The following is a 16,471-nucleotide window of genomic DNA, read 5'->3' as shown; positions in this document are numbered from 1 at the left end:
TGACATTTAAATGGATGTCTATGTTAGGAATTTTGAGAATATGGTGCCTTAGAAAGCAAGTATATTCTCATGTTCAAATTCATTGAATTTATTTGTAATGAAAGTACATTTTGATAATAAGACGAAGAGTTTGTTTTAGTAAGCATTCATTATCTAATTATTAAGGTACCAAGATTCTATTGAGATATTAAAATACATTTGTATGAAGAGTCATACATAAGAGACATGTATTTTAATTGAATCTAAAAATTATTCACAGCCATATAATAAAGCTAGTCACTTTATTATGTTAAGGCTGTAGTGTCCAGATTACTTCCAACGAAACGAATCTGATTCATTTCAAGGGAATGATGAGTCTCAAATCATCAAAATGGTTGACTTCGAGTCATGACACTATAACATGAACTGGAATCATGTGGGAATCAAATTTAAGTTTTACCGTTACCTAAATCTTGATCTTACACTTATGCATTTGCTTATAGTAGAACCGAAATCCTGATGGATAGTGGACTCGTGTTTAATCTCCTTATAATCTTTGATTTACTATGAGCATGATCATCATAAAGCATTGATCTAGACTCCGTATTTTGAGATTATAATTGAGATGAATATCTGGGAACATATATCCAAATAATAGAGTTCATAGCATTAACATTACTTCTAGTGATTTCAAGAAGATTGGTGATTAATCTGGGCCTAGTGGATTGATGAATTAGCTACTCATCACATTTGGATACTCAAAAGATTAGATCTAGAGTATTGAATCACTAATTGGATGAAATTTGAGACTAGGGGACAAAATTGACATAAAGGGTAAAATAGTAATTTCACCTTTTGTCATTGGATGGTTATGAGGGTTCACAATATAAGGCTTGCAATTGGACAACTAATAATTAATATCAAATATTGATATAGTTGGAGCTATGGTGGAGTGATTTCATGGTTAATAAGCTTGAATTATTTTTAATGAGATTAAGAATAATTCTAAGTTTATTGGAGCTTGGAATATCTATGTCCAAATAGATTCCCCACTTATATTCGTAGAATTAAACTTGTTTAAGTTCGAATGCATGTTTTAATTGTTTAATTAAATTATGTACAAAATTGGCAGCTTTGACATGTTTGTCTTATTTAGACAAGAAAACATGTTTGGTCTTAATTTAGACAAGAAAATATGTTTGCCTCAATTTAAGACAAGAAAAATATTTTTTGTCTTAATTTAGTAAAGTAAACATATTTGTCTCAATTTAGACAAGATAAAATATTTTTTTTTATCTTAATTGCAGACAAAAGTTGTCTTAAATTAAAACAATTTTAGGAGGATTCTTGCAAAATGAATCTAGACATCCATGTTGATAAAAAGAGACTCCATATTTGACTATTACTCTTTTATTTATTATTAATTCTTTTTAAATAAAGATGGATAATAATAAAATAAGAGTTATTATTCAATAAAGAGTTTTATTTTATCAAGAACTCTAAATGATAAATAAAGAATTAAATTATTTATTCTTTAATTTTTATTTTGATAATTATGGAGCATGTTTGATGCTTCCATAACTTTGAATGGATGGTCAAGATTGATTCAAAGGTGTTTTATTTTGATTAAACCTTTGAAGCAAGAGTTTTAATGAAAAAAGAAGAGATTGGAAGAAAATAAGAGAACGTACTTTTTCTTAAAAAAGTTTGAGCCATCTCTTCTCTTCTCCTCCTCCAAGCTTTTACAAAGAAAAGAAAATAAACTTAGTTGCCATCTTGTAGCTTTGCATTCCACACCTTGTCCACTCAAGGTTCATGTTGAAACTATTCTTGAAGAATAAGTGGTAAACTTATTCGGTCGAGAAATCATTCATTGGTATGGTATTGTCAGAAAATAAGAATTTCAAAATAAAGGTATGGTTTTCTTACATTATAGATTCTTATTTTATTTTTTTTAGATGTGATTATATTACTTGCAGTAATAATAATGCGTGTTTCTGCTTGTGTAATTGGATTGCTTGCTTCCTTTGTTAAAGAAATTTTTGAAATCCATGCTTTACATAATCACAGTAATCCACAAGATTCTACTCTAACAATTAGTATCAGAGCAGGGTTTATTGCAAGTTTATTTCCTATATTTATTTTGCATGGTTGGCACCTTTGCATATGTTTAATTATTTTGATGTTATGATGGATGATTCAAGGTTTTTGCCACATTCAAGAGCTCAACTCAAGAAGAAACAGCCTTGGTAATTGGATAGTGGCTGTTCACGGCACATGATAGGACATGAAATGCTGTTTGCTCAATTGCATAAGAGAAAGGGAGGAATCGTATCCTTTGGAGATGATTCAAAAGGCAGAATCCATGGTATAGGTACAGTTAGTAAGAGTTCCCAAACTCAAATTAGTCATGTGTTGCTAGTTAAAGGCTTAAAGCATAATCTACTAAGTATTAGTCAATTATGTGATAAAGGATTTAAAGTATGTTTTGATTCAACTAAGTGTGAAGTGATTGATATGAGTACAAATAAAATCTCATTTATAGGAAAAAGGTTGAAGAACATGTATGTAATTTTTCTTGAAGACCTTGATGTGAATAGTGAAGTATGTCTTGTTGCAAATGTTGAGAATGATAGCTGGTTATGGCATAGGAGATTAAGACATGTGAGCATGTCAAGCCCAGCTCTCCAATATGTTTATTTTGCCATTCTTACATAAGAATGCATGTTTGCTTACTTGGGTACCTTGGAAATCGTTAAAGAATAGTAATGTACCAAATGGTACAATTAAGTTGAATTAAGCCTCGAACAGTCCAAATAGAGATTTTAAGATGAAATTGAGTGTCACGACCCAATTTCCCGAGCCATGACCGACGCATGAGCTCAATGAGCATAGCTCACTAATCCCAAGAAAGCCTATCCATTTACCTTTGCTTAACAAATTTATCATATCATGCATACACACACAGCATTTTTCGGGTGTGAACATAGCTAAAACACAATGGCATTATCGATAATAATATACATGCACTATACCAGTCATGTATTTAGCAATTTACATTGCATACACATATTCACATTGTTAGATTATATTCACAATACAAAAGGACTCATGACTTCCAGCGGAGACATTTACAATAAAAGGGATTACTATCGAATGCCAGACACATACCCAAGAGATGCACTACGGGGACTCCTCGATCTAGGGTCAAACAGTCACCTGATCTGAAAACATGAATTTTTATAAAACGTGAGTACAATACTCAGTGAGTGAACAAGAAGGGAACAAGCATACCATAAGGAATCTTTATCGAAATCATGATGCATTCATTTTCTCAAATCCATGCAATTGTTTTAGCTCCTTTAAACCCCTCATGTAAACCCCACATGAGTAAATCACTTTACAAAAATCCATACTCAACTATGGTACCAAAGAAATGGGAAATATGGCAAAAACCCACAAGTTAGCAAAATGGACAGAAAGTTTCTCGCTGTAGTGAGAACTAGTTCTGGTGAAGGCCCTCCAACCCGAGAGTTTCTCACTGTAGCGAGATTGAATTTCGCTATAGTGAAACAGAGCAACAAGAGATAAGTTTCCATTCACTCAACAAAAGGGCCATCCTACTAAACCAACAAAATCAACATAAAACTCATGAAAATTCCCAAAGTGCAATGTATCAAATTTCACATATATGTCAACCATATATCACATTCATGAGCTTTCATTTCATAAGTCTAGATAAGCATAATTTGATAGACAAACATCAATATCATCATAATCACACCCAGCTCATGTACATCCCCCCACATCGTGCAGATAGCTGGCACCATTGTGTGCATCCCCCCACATCGTGCACAATTAGTGCCATTGTGTACATCCCCCCACATCGTGCACATAGCCGGCACCATCGTGTGCATCCCCCCACATCGTGCACAATCAGTGCCATCGTGTACATCCCCCCACATCGTGCACAAGGGCACTATCATCATCTATCTCTCTCGCCACCATCATCACCAGCATGTGCATTCCCCACATCATGCACACACACGGTTACAGTCAATATACACAATATCATTCATCAGGCACAACACACACATATATATATATATCATCATATTGCAATAATGCATGAATCCATAGCAATCACATATCACAACATCAAACCATTTAACAAAAACTTGTTCCCAAGGTACATTTTCTAAGACAAGTTGGATAGAATCTTTCATATTCCCCAAAACAAGTTTGAAATGCAAGTCCATTCACCGATATCGAAAAATTTAGATTCTGGGTGCACTCGGACTAATAGTCCTCAAGCGTAATTCTTTACCTTTTCCAGACGTCTCACTACCTTGACAAATAACAAAGTCAAGGAATTTACTATATTGTCCCTAAATTGATATAAACTAATTTAAATTACTAATGCTTGATATGTAAATGCAAAAATACGTTCGATTATCGCTTAATCACGGTATCGATTAAATTCGACTGATCACCGATTAATTGGCGATTGTGTCCAAATCACCTCCAAATTAATCCATTTCTCCTCTAATACCTTAATTTACCACATACCATTTAAATAAAGCCAAATTCAGCATTAGAACCCTCATAGTTCCTTATAGAAAAATTCGGTCATTTGGTGCACTAGCATCGAAATTTTTTCTACATAACCGTTTCACCTTAATTCATCATTTTCCAAGCCATTTTCCTTGAAATAAAAACAATCCCCCATTGATATTCAGCCCTCATGGTTCGACCAACAAGGAACCCTAGAGAAATTGAACATTTCTTTTGTGTTTTTGTTCATAACCATGCTTAACTATCCCTAAACACTAACATAGTCTAAAATCAAATTATTCCAACAACAATTCCTCTTCCATACCCATTTTTCAGAATTGAATTCATCATGATAACTCAATATTCAACCATGAAAATCAAGAACAAAAGCATGGGTAATCTAGGTATCAGGGAGAATTAAAGAAATTCTAACTTACCTAGCTTGTTTCCTTGATTTCTTCACTTTTTCTTTGAATTTCCACATAGGTTTTCTTGTTTCCCTTTGTTCTTCCTTTGTTCTTGTTGCTGGTTGCCTAGGCCGAATATGGTGAGAGAATTGGGGATTTAATGGGCTAATTTCTATAGGAAATAAGAAAATAATCAAGCATGCCATGTGTCACATGCTTATTGGCCCAATTTTTTTAACTTTTTGACTTTTTCTTCTTAATTTTCCATCACAAATATTCTGGTATATTTCCAATCCTACCACAATTAAAATCCCTTGGTCTTGACAAGTGTTGGGGCAAAAAATTTACCAATTTGCCCTCGGGGTGAAAAAATTACGATTTTACCCCTCTACTCCGAAATGTACCGGAATCACATTATTTCTACTTTTCAACCTCAAATAACACTAATATTGATCAATATTAACCAAATGGAGCAAAAATCATTTTATAAAATTCCTGTTTAGTCCTCTAGTGGCAAAATTACCACTTTGCCCTTGTGCTCCAAAAATATCGAGAATCACAATTTTTCACTACTAAACATCATTTTATACTCCAATAATCGTAATTATATTTCATATAATTATTCGTGGTCAAATGTGATCAAATCTTGGCTAGAAATCTCCATTTTATCATCAAATGGTAAGGTGACAGTTTTGTCCCTAATCGGTCAATTTTTCTGATGGATTCCAAACTGGACCTTGAACTCTGAATCACTATTCTAAACCACTCTGTGGGTTTTAGAATTTTTAAATTCCTCTTAGAATTTCTATTTGAACTAGTTCAAGGCTTGATTTAACTTAGTTGTACCACTCGGTACAATACCGTCTTTTAATCGAGCTTGACAGGGTCTCACATTGAGAATTTTAAAACCCTAGAATGACTTAAAATGGTGATTCGGAGTTTGAAGAACGATTTGGAGTCAAATTGGAATTTTCATGACCTAAGTGCAAAATGGTCATTTTGCTACTTGAGGTTAAGATGTGAGTGTTGGATGAAATTTTGGACTAAGATTGATCATTTGGAGTATAATTTGAGTTGGAGAAGTGAAGAATTTTAATTTCGGCTTTTTTTCGAGGATAAGGGTAAAATAGTCATTTTATCAGCTTAGGGGCAAAATTGTAATTTTACACCACCCAACACTTATCGTGCCCATGGATTTCAGCCATTAGCATTTTATATCATGGATAATTGAAGGGTTTTATGTGGTGGTGGAAGAAAGCTTAATTATTAAGTTTTTAAACATGGACCAATAACATGGTGACAAGTGTCAAGGTTGGATATTTTATTATTTGGCTTTAAAAATCAACCCATAACCCTCCCAACTCATTTCTCTTGGTCGGCCAAAGGTAGAAAAGGGAAGAAAAGAAGAAGAACAAAACCCTAGCTAAAAAATTCAAGGGAAAATCACTAGATTTCAAGGAATCAAGACATCAAAGGTGAAATTTCTTAACTCTAGCTTGCGATCTGTCTTTCCTATGCATTCTTTTGCATTTTCCATGGTTGAATCACAAGATATCATGAAGGATTCATGGCTGACCGAATTTAGAGAGAGAAGATTTGATGATTTATTTGGTTAGATTTTAAGATATTTTAGTATTTTTAGTTGATTTATCATGTTTGGAAGGAAAACAAGTAAGAAAAATCACATAGTCTTCATGGATTCTTCATTGGCTGAATTTCATAAAGAAAATATTGAAGATGAATCTTGTGATGTCTTATGTTATTTAGTTAGAATATAATGAATTGTGGTGGTGGAAACCGAAAATGGTAATGTTTAGCATGAAAAACCGTACACCCCTCAAGAACCTCAATGGCCGAATTTTTCCAATAGAAAATGTGAGGATGATTTTGTCATATTTCAAGTTATTTAAATTGTGTTTAATGATTTGGAGTATTAGGAGAGAAATGGAATTGTTTTGAGTGAATTGGACGTATTAGCCAATTAATCAGGTGATAGATCGAATTAGGCCAACACCATTTTATTTAGGTACATAATTGAATTTATATTGAACACCGTATTTAGATAGTTACCCGAGTATTTCACATCCCATTTCATGCATTAGTATAGAGCCTGAATTGGCTTTATAGCAGTTTAGCACAAATGTAGTAAATGGCTTATTGTGCATTATATCTAGGTGATGAGCTTTCTGACAAAAGTAAAAAGATAGTACCCGAGGATCAAGAATTGGAGTACTAGAAACTCGATTTTCATTACAATGAGTAACCTTATCATCATTTTGATTATCTGAAGTGAATTTTAATTCATTTTTGTGTATTTATGGAAAATGAGTTTAAATGGTAAATCTTTATGTTTTATAAGCAAAATTTGATTAAATGAAATGATTTTATAAAATTGTCTTAAAATTAAATGATGGTTTTGAAAATGGAGTAATTGGAGGCTACTTGTTGTGTTGTAAATTATGGTTTGAATAGAATGGCTTATGATAATGTGGGCATGAATGGCTGGATGGGTATTTGTGTTGAAAATGTATAAACTGTTATTTGCCTTGATAGGCTAGATAATGATAAAATTACCATGTCATGCTGTTGAATTTTTATTGAATTGGTGGGTTATAGATTGGTCACTGCAGTGGCGGGTTCTGTGGACCAACCTATTTAGAGGGGCACGAAATCCGGGTATATTCTTATGTTGATCGGAGAGGCGCGGATGGGTAACTTATGAGGTAAAACTTTAGAGTTCACTTCACGCTGAACCACCACGTGAGGGTGAACTCAGCCAATGCCAAGGAATGACTATGTTTTCAAAATAAAAACATGATTTATGCGTACATGACTTTTTAATAGCTTTGGCGGATTCGGTTGGGATAGCCCCAGGCCAAGGTATCTCTAACAACTAAATATGAGAATGATTTTTGTCACGAGCCAAGTTTTTCAGGAAATCATAAGCCTCGTTGTTTATTTGGGTGAAATGAATCTATTTTATCTTATTAAAATGAGTTTGAAATGCTATGAATTATTTTTATGCTAATCTATTTTATCTGTCTCCATTTACTCAGCTTTTGATATTTTAGATGATATTTGTTTACTCACTAGGATTATATAATCTCACCACCCTCCTTTACACCCATTTCAGGCTTAGGATAGTTTGTAGATAGCTGATATCGTCGAAGGTTACAGTTAGCTTTACTTCCTCAAAAATCGTTGGTTCACAACCTTCGTTCACTTTTGTCATCTAGGGGCCCACGTGTTATTGTAAATTAAATTAGATACCTTGACTATCTGTATTATAATATGTATGAATTTATTTTGCTTTTACGCTACAAAAATTCCTTACAGATAACTCTACAAAACTTGTTTTATAAGAAAATAGAATAATTTTATTATATTCAAATAGTCATAATTTCACTTTAAATGAATGTTTTAGACATCTAAACTTATTTTTTATTATGAAATATGTGTTTTGCACTTGCATACTACATTATTAGCTGGTTTCGAAATTTTTGAGAAAAAATGACCAAAATAACCCCGAGAAACGAAAATTATTTTTGTATTATTTTGGTTGGGAAATAACTTATAGTCTTTTAAAAATATGATATTAGTAACTGTTGCTCGCAAGGGAGGTGAGAAAACTGATATTAAAGCCTTGCGAGGTTTTGGTTGGCATTTCGGGTAATGAATGTCTATTGGGATATCGCGATAGTTGTCACGAGCTCGAGGAGAGTATCGGGTTGTGACAGAGCATGCATACTATGTCTAAATTAATAAAGAAAAATCTTGTTGTTGGACTGCTGGAATTGAAATTTGAAAATGATAAGATATGTAATGCCTACCAACTAGGAAAACAAGTTAGAACATCCTTTAAGACTAAGAAAATAGTGTCAACATCTAAACCTCTTGAATTGTTTCACATTGATTTATTTGGTCCAATAAGCACAACTAGCTTAGGAGGTAAATCTTATAGCTTTGTAATAGTTGATGACTATTCTAGATATACTTGGGTATACTTCTGTGCTTATAAGAATGATGCTCTACAAGCATTCTTAAGTTATTGTAAGAAAGTAGAAAATGAAAAATGACTAGCCATAGTTAGCATAAGGAGTGATCATGGAGGAGATTTTGAGAATGATGAGTTTGAAAATTTTTGCAATGAAAAGGGGTTGGATCACAATTTTTTTGCACCTAGAACACCTTAGCAAAATGGAGTTGTAAAGAGGAAAAACAGAACATTAAAAGAAATGGCTAGGACCATGTTATGTGAGAACAACCTACCTAAATATCTTTGGGCTGAGGCAGTAAATATAGCAACTCATATTCTTAATAGAGTCTCAATAAGACCCTTCATTTCAAAGACTCCATATGAACTTTACAAAGGTAGCAAACCAAATATTTCTCACCTTAGGAGTTTTGCTTGTAAATGCTTTGTATTGAATAATGGAAAACAGCCCCTAGGGAAGTTTGATGCAAAGAGTGATGAAGCAATATTTTTAGGATATGCATTAAACTCAAAGGCCTATAGAGTTTTTAACAAAAGGACCCTAATCGTTGAAGAATCGGTCATGTAGTTTTTGATGAGTCAAATGCTTTACAAAAAGAAGTTCATGATGATGATGATGATATAGAAATCCTAAAAAAACAAATGGAGGAAATGAGCTTAGAGAATGATAAAAATAATGAAGAAAGCTCATCTAGAAGAGAAAATGAAACTCCATTTTTAGAAAATCTGCAAAGAGAAGAAAATCAACATGATTATCTACCAAGGAGTTGGAGATTTGTAAGAGATCACCCATAAGACCAAATAATAGGTGACATTTCACAAAGAGTTAGAACTAGGAAAGCAACTAGAGAAACTTGTGAGTTTTTGGCTTTTATATGTCAAATTGAACCTAAAAACTTTGAAGAAGCTGAAAAGGAGGAAAGTTGGATAATGGCCATGCAAGAAAAACTTGATCAATTCACTAGGAATCATGTATGGTCATTGGTACCTAGACCTTTAAATCATTCTATTGTTGGTAGTAAATGGGTATTTAGAAATAAAATAGATGAGCAAGGAAATGTAGTTAGAAACAAAGCTAGGCTGGTAGCAAAAGGATACAACCAAGAAAAAGGAATAAATTATGATTAAACCTTTGCTCTCGTAGCTAGGATTCAAGCCATAAGGTTGTTGCTAGCTTTTGCATGCTTCATGAATTTTAAGTTGTACCAAATGGATGTAAAAAGTGCATTCTTAAATGGATTAATTCAAAAGGAAGTTTTTTTAGAACAACCACCTGGTTTTGAAGATTTTGAAAAATCTGATCATGTTTTTAAGCTTCACAAAGCATTGTATGGATTGAAACAAGCTCCTATAGCTTGGTATGAGAGGCTTTCAAAATTTCTAGTTGAAAAGGATATGATAGAGGCAACATCGCTACTACATTGTTCATAAAAAGATATCTAAATGATTTAATTGTTGTGCAAATATATGTGGATGATATTGTATTTGGTGCAACTAATGAAGCTTTATGCAAGAGCTTTGCAAAGGAAATGCAAGGTGAATTTGAAATGAGCATGATGGGTGAGTTAAAGTACTTCCTTGGTCTTCAAATCAAACAAAGTGAGGAAGGAATCTTTATTAACCAAGAAAGATATACTCATGATATGCTCAAGAAATTTGATATGCTAAGCTGAAGTCAATTTCCACACCAATGAATACATCTACCAAACTTGACATAGATGAAAAAGGAAAAGATGTAGATCAAAAGCTTTATAGAGGTATGATCGGCTCTCTTCTTTACTTAATAGCAAGTAGATCAGATATTCGGTTTAGTGTGTGCTTGTGTGCTAGATTTCAGTCACAGCCTAAAGAATCACATCTGACAGCTGTTAGGAGAATTTTTAGATACCTCATAGACATTCAAGAACTAGGAATATGGTACTCTAGAGACTCAACTCTTAGTTTAGTTGGATATTCGGATGCTGACTTTGCTAGCAGCAGAACTAATAGGAAAAGCACTAGTGGAACATGCCAATTTTTAGGAAGGATGCTTGTGTCTTGATCTAGCAAAAAGAAAAACTCAGTAGCATTATCTACAATAGAGGTTGAATATGTATCATTAGGTAGCTGTTGTGCACAAATCCTTTGGATCAAACAACAATTAAAAGACTATGGAATAATTATGCATAATGTACCGATATACTGTGATAATACAAGTGCAATCAATATATCAAAAAATCCTGTGCAACATTCTAGGACAAAGCACATTGAAATTAGACACCATTTTATTAGAGACCATGTACTGAAAAATGACATTAAAATAGATTTTGTGAATACTCTACATCAATTAGCAGACATTTTTACCAAACCACTGAGCGAAGATAAATTTTATGAAATTAGAAGAAATTTGGGGATGGTTAATATGAAGGAATTATAAGAAAATCTTTCGCTCTCACATTGAAAACAAAATGGATTTAGTGGACTAAGGAATTCTTAGTCAACTAAGAGTGGCCTGACATTTTTAAATAATAAGACTTAGTGAGTTTAAAGAAATAGGAGCAAATTGTGGTAAAAATTTGATTTACCAGATGTAAAGAGGAATAGCGTAGAGCTGCCAAAGGTAAATAATCAAAATTTTAGAGGGAGATTTGAAAATATGAAGAAATAAAAGTAGGGTAGTTCTTAAAGGAAGATGAGAAGTTTTCTGAGCAATAACTGCTGCCAACCTCTTCTTCCCTCTCCTCTGCAACCCATTGCTCTAAAAATAAAAACCTAAATCTTCTTAGTTGCCTCTTAAACTGACTCAAACCTTCAGAAATTTCTAGAACCAAAATGGCTAGAACATCCCAGAGTAAAGAAGTACCAAAAAAGAAGAAAGGAAAAAGGCCAATGGAGGAAGAAACTGAAACAGAAAGTCAGAAGAAGAAACAAAAAGTCATGCCTGCTTCAGTGAAGGAAATAGTCGAGAAACTAAGAGAAAATAAGCAGAAAACAAACAAGAAGAAAAATACAGAACCCTCACTCCATAAAGGTATCAGTTCCTCTTCTTATTCAAAATTTAGAAATAAGCTGCATGAGTATAGATTCAAGATTATATAAAATGCACCAATCTCCTGCCAAAAGTTTATTGATCAAAAGAGTTTTGAGATAAATGTAGAAATCTAGACTAGTCTATCTAAATACTTTGATGAGATGAAACTTAAAGGTTACAGCACCTTTAAGAATAGGTCATATAGTTTAAGTCTAGTTAAAGAATTTTACTCTAGCATTGCTCTGAAAGAAAAGGAATTAATAGATTCTGATGACTATGTAGAAGATGGCTTGAATGTCTATTTGAATGGAAAAGAGTTTGTTATGACTGCTAGAGATTTAGGGAACTTGCTAAAAATAGAGGGTGAAATAGGTGAATTTAAACTTCCAGAAAAATATGATCCGTCCTCACTGTGGGAGATCATCATTGGAAAGAAAGAAAAATACTCCTCTAAAAGTAATTCAGGGCACATAATCAATCCACAGATTAGGATACCGCATTAGTTTATAGTAGCAAATATTCAAGGGAAGAGTGGAAGTCTTAACTATATCAGCCTCCAAGATCTTTGGCTGATAGAGCATGCTTTTAATGGAGTGTCTCTAAATCTGGGGAGATTTATGATTGAGAAAATGAGAAGTGCCTACAGACTTGATAAGGTCAATCTGCCATATGGGAATGTGATTACATCCCTTGTGCAGAAGAAAGGAATATGGGCTAAAAGGTATGATATGGATCTGGTGAAAATCAGAGACCAAGCCATTTATTATGGCAGATTAGTTAAGATGGGGTATGTGCTTGATGGAGAGAAGTTTATCAAAACCTCCAAAATTGGTCCAAGAAAATAACACAGTCTGCCTAGTCAGCCTGCAGAGGCTTCTTTCAAAATTTCAAATGAAGTGATTTTTAATTTGCTTTTGAGGATTGATGGTAAGCTGACTGACCAAGGAATGAAGTTATAGAAAATGGAAGATAAAATTACTGAGTTGGAAAGCAAGCTGAAGGAGAAGGAAAACATGGCACTTGAACCTGTGGCTATAGATAGTTCTGCCACATCCAGCACTGTACCTGCACAGTAAGGTGCTGAAGGTTCAGTAGAGCCAGCAAAGAAGTCTACTCCTTATATTGGAAGTTCTGGCACTCAAGCTAAAGGCTCTACCTACAACTTTGTCAGTCCTATTTTGCAAACTGAGGACTCCCCACAAGGAGTTGATCAAGCCTCTTCTCCAAATTTAGAAGAAGTTTCCATTATGGACCTTTTTCACCAAATGGTCAGAGAGGAACAAGCTGAAAAAGATACTGCCAAGATAGCAACTCAAAAGGATGGTGGAAATGTAAGAAAAGGAAAGAAACCTACTTCAACTCCCAAACTAAAGGCAAAAATAGGGAAACTAGAAGCCACCACAACACCACCAGCTAAGGCAAAACAACCAACCAAAGGTAGGAAGACAATGGCAACCAATACACATTTTCCCAAAAGAAGAAAGTCTTCCAGGTTGGTAGAGAAATCTAAACTAGTTTTAGCCTTCTCTCCAATCCCTGTCTCAGACAAGTCCTCTCCAAAACCTTCCCCAAGATAGTCATCACCTCTATAAGAGCCCTCTCCGTTTCCTCTCAACCCTTTCTACAACATTGAATCCTTACCCTTCGACACATCAAATGAATAGAGCCCCTTCTTTCGATGTTGACGAAAAGGGGGAGTAGAATAGAATGGGTGCAGGAACCAGGAACTAGAAGAATAAAATTAAAAAAAAAATGTTAGGGTAGAGGAACCAAGAAGGAACCTAGGAAAGGAAAGAAGACAGAATCAAAGATGAATGAACTTAGAAAAATAGGAGATAGGAAGCAAAAATAGTCCAGAGGTAGTTTCGAAATACTTATTAGTTAATTGTTATTTGTGCCATGGTGGCACTTGAATACTTGGTTTAATCTTGTTATCTATATGGTTGTTTAACAAATGGATGCTGATATGATTATGATGCTTGATGCTTGACTGATGGAAATTGAAATCTGCTATCCTTGGTATTTTTACTACTGTTGACAAAATCTGCTACTGCATTGATATTGAATTATATGCTGATAATTGATTTTTTTATGGTATTGTGAATAATTTCTGGTTGAAAATAGATATAGATGGTGTATATAACATATCAATTGAAACATGAATAATGTATACAAAATCTGGAATCAATAAGCTGATTGACAGCTACTGGAATAGTGATTAAAATTTGTCAACATTTAAAGCTGAAAGATTAATTATGATCTACTAATTCTTATATGCTGCAAATCACTCCATGCTGTTGAACATATATATATATAGTCTAAATATACAATATCATTTTCTATATGATGAGAATAAAACTGGTTGAAATAAAATAAGCAAAATATGCACACACTAAGGGGGAGTTTATACTTAGGGGGAGCAATCCTTAATTCTTGCAGAAAACTAAAAAGAATTTAAAATGACACTATGCTGTTAATCAAGGAGTGTTTTGTCATCATCAAAAAGGGGGAGATTGTTGGCTCCATTAGTTTTTGATGATAATAAAACATTCTCATTTATTTGTGTCTAATACCTTTACTTGAGTATGCAGGAAATTGATATATGAAATTAATTTCTTAACTCTTCAAAGAGTATTTTTGAAAGAAAAAGAGGGATAAAATCAACAAGATGTAACTGAATAACAAGGAGGAAGCTTGTTGGTGAAACAAGGAAGAACATTGGTTGACTAACTTTTAAATTAGAGAAATGGGGGGCTAAAGAGTTTGAGAAACAAAACCAACTTAGTCAACCAAGTCAGTCGACTAAGTGCCCTTTGCCAGAATCTGCAAACCAGAAACAGAATCAACTTAGTCAACTAAGTTAGTCAACTAAGAGCTCTCTGTCTGCAATTTGAACCAGAGCACTACAAGACAGATTAATGGCTAGAACTCATCCTCAACTGTTTCCAACAGCCATAAACTGTCAAACTGCTATCAGAGTTGCATCTCCAAGTATAAAAGGGTCTTCAAACAATGAGAAACAAGTTTTTTGAAGTCTTGAATGAGATTTGAGCTATAGAGAGTTGAAAAACCAGAAAAGCTTTACTCCACTTGTCTGTACTTAAATGCCTACTCTTTGCCATTGTATTTGGTACTCAATCTTGTACCATTCAGATCAACTTGTGATCATAGGTACTTTCTTTAACCTCTTTTCTTGTATATTTAGAGCGAGGAAGTCATTCTAAGGGGTTGTTAAAGCTTGGGATAGCTTGATTGTTAAAGGTTGTGGTTGAGCCTTGGAAAACCACTTTGGGTTTTAATTGAGCCCGTGAAAAACTAGTGTAAAGGTTTTGGCTGAACCTGCGAAAAGTCATTACAAAAGCTTGGTGAAAGCTTGTGAATTTCACCAGATTCTTAGTGAATTGTTGAGAAAATCCTTAGTTGGATAATCAAGGTAGTGGATATAGGTCTTGGACCGAACCACTCTAAATTGTTGTGCACCTTATACTCTGTTTTTATATTCTTAAGTTCTGGAAATTAGTTCCACATCTTGTCAAGAGCCAAATTGTGCTATTCACCCCCTCTCTAGCACATATTAACGGGACCAACAGATTTGGCCATCATTCTTGGTAGCTTCAGACTTAGGGTTTGAAGAGTTTGAGATGAGGGGTTTTTGTTTTGAGAAGAGCAATTCAAGAGAGGAGAGAATAAAAAGAAAGTAAGGAGTTAAGAGAGGTTATTAAACTCCCTCTTTAAATAAGGTCAGACATCCTTTTTTCAAAATTCAAAATTTTGGCTCCCATTTTTGTTTTTTAGTTAGATGGTTTTCTTTTTCTTCTTCCCTCGTTCTGCTTTTCTTTTCCCTTAAATATTATTATCTATAATTTTTTTTATTTCAGTTTCTTAACTGACTAAGTTTTACATTTAACTGACTAAGTCAAGCATTCTGAATAAAAGAATAAACATAGAATGTTTTTAGTCAGTTAAGCGATTCTCTTAATCAACTAAGTTTCTAGTGTCTTATGAAAGAAGAACTCAAGAGATTTACCTAAAGCTCATTTACATTAAGCATTCTTAGATTTCTTCTAATTTCGTAAAATCTTTCCTCATTTAAGGTTTTTATAAAGAATCAGACAGTTGATGCAAGGTGTTAACAAACTCAATCTTAATGTCTCTTTAAAGCACATGATCCTGAATAAAATGATGTCGAATTTCAATGTGTTTGGTTCTAGAGTGTTGAACTGGATTTTTTTAGATGTTTATAGCACTTGTGTTATCACAAAATATGGGTATATTATGTATGGTTACTCTAAAATCTTTTAATTGTTGTTTAATCCATATAATTTGAGCACAACAACTTCCTAAGGATATGTATTCAGCTTCATCTATTGATAACGCAACAGAGTTTTGCTTTTTACTTGACCAAGACACAAGCATATTTTCAAGAAACTGATAGGTGCCACTAATGCTTTTCAATCTATTTTATTTCCAACGAAATCAGCATCAGAGTATCCAATAAGATTAAAAGATGGCCTTCTTGGATACCAT

The sequence above is a fragment of the Theobroma cacao genome, chromosome 5 (assembly GCF_053813885.1).
Source record: "Theobroma cacao isolate CCN51 chromosome 5, ASM5381388v1, whole genome shotgun sequence".
NCBI classification, from domain to species: Eukaryota; Viridiplantae; Streptophyta; class Magnoliopsida; order Malvales; family Malvaceae; genus Theobroma; species Theobroma cacao.
This window is presented reverse-complemented; position numbering follows the sequence as displayed.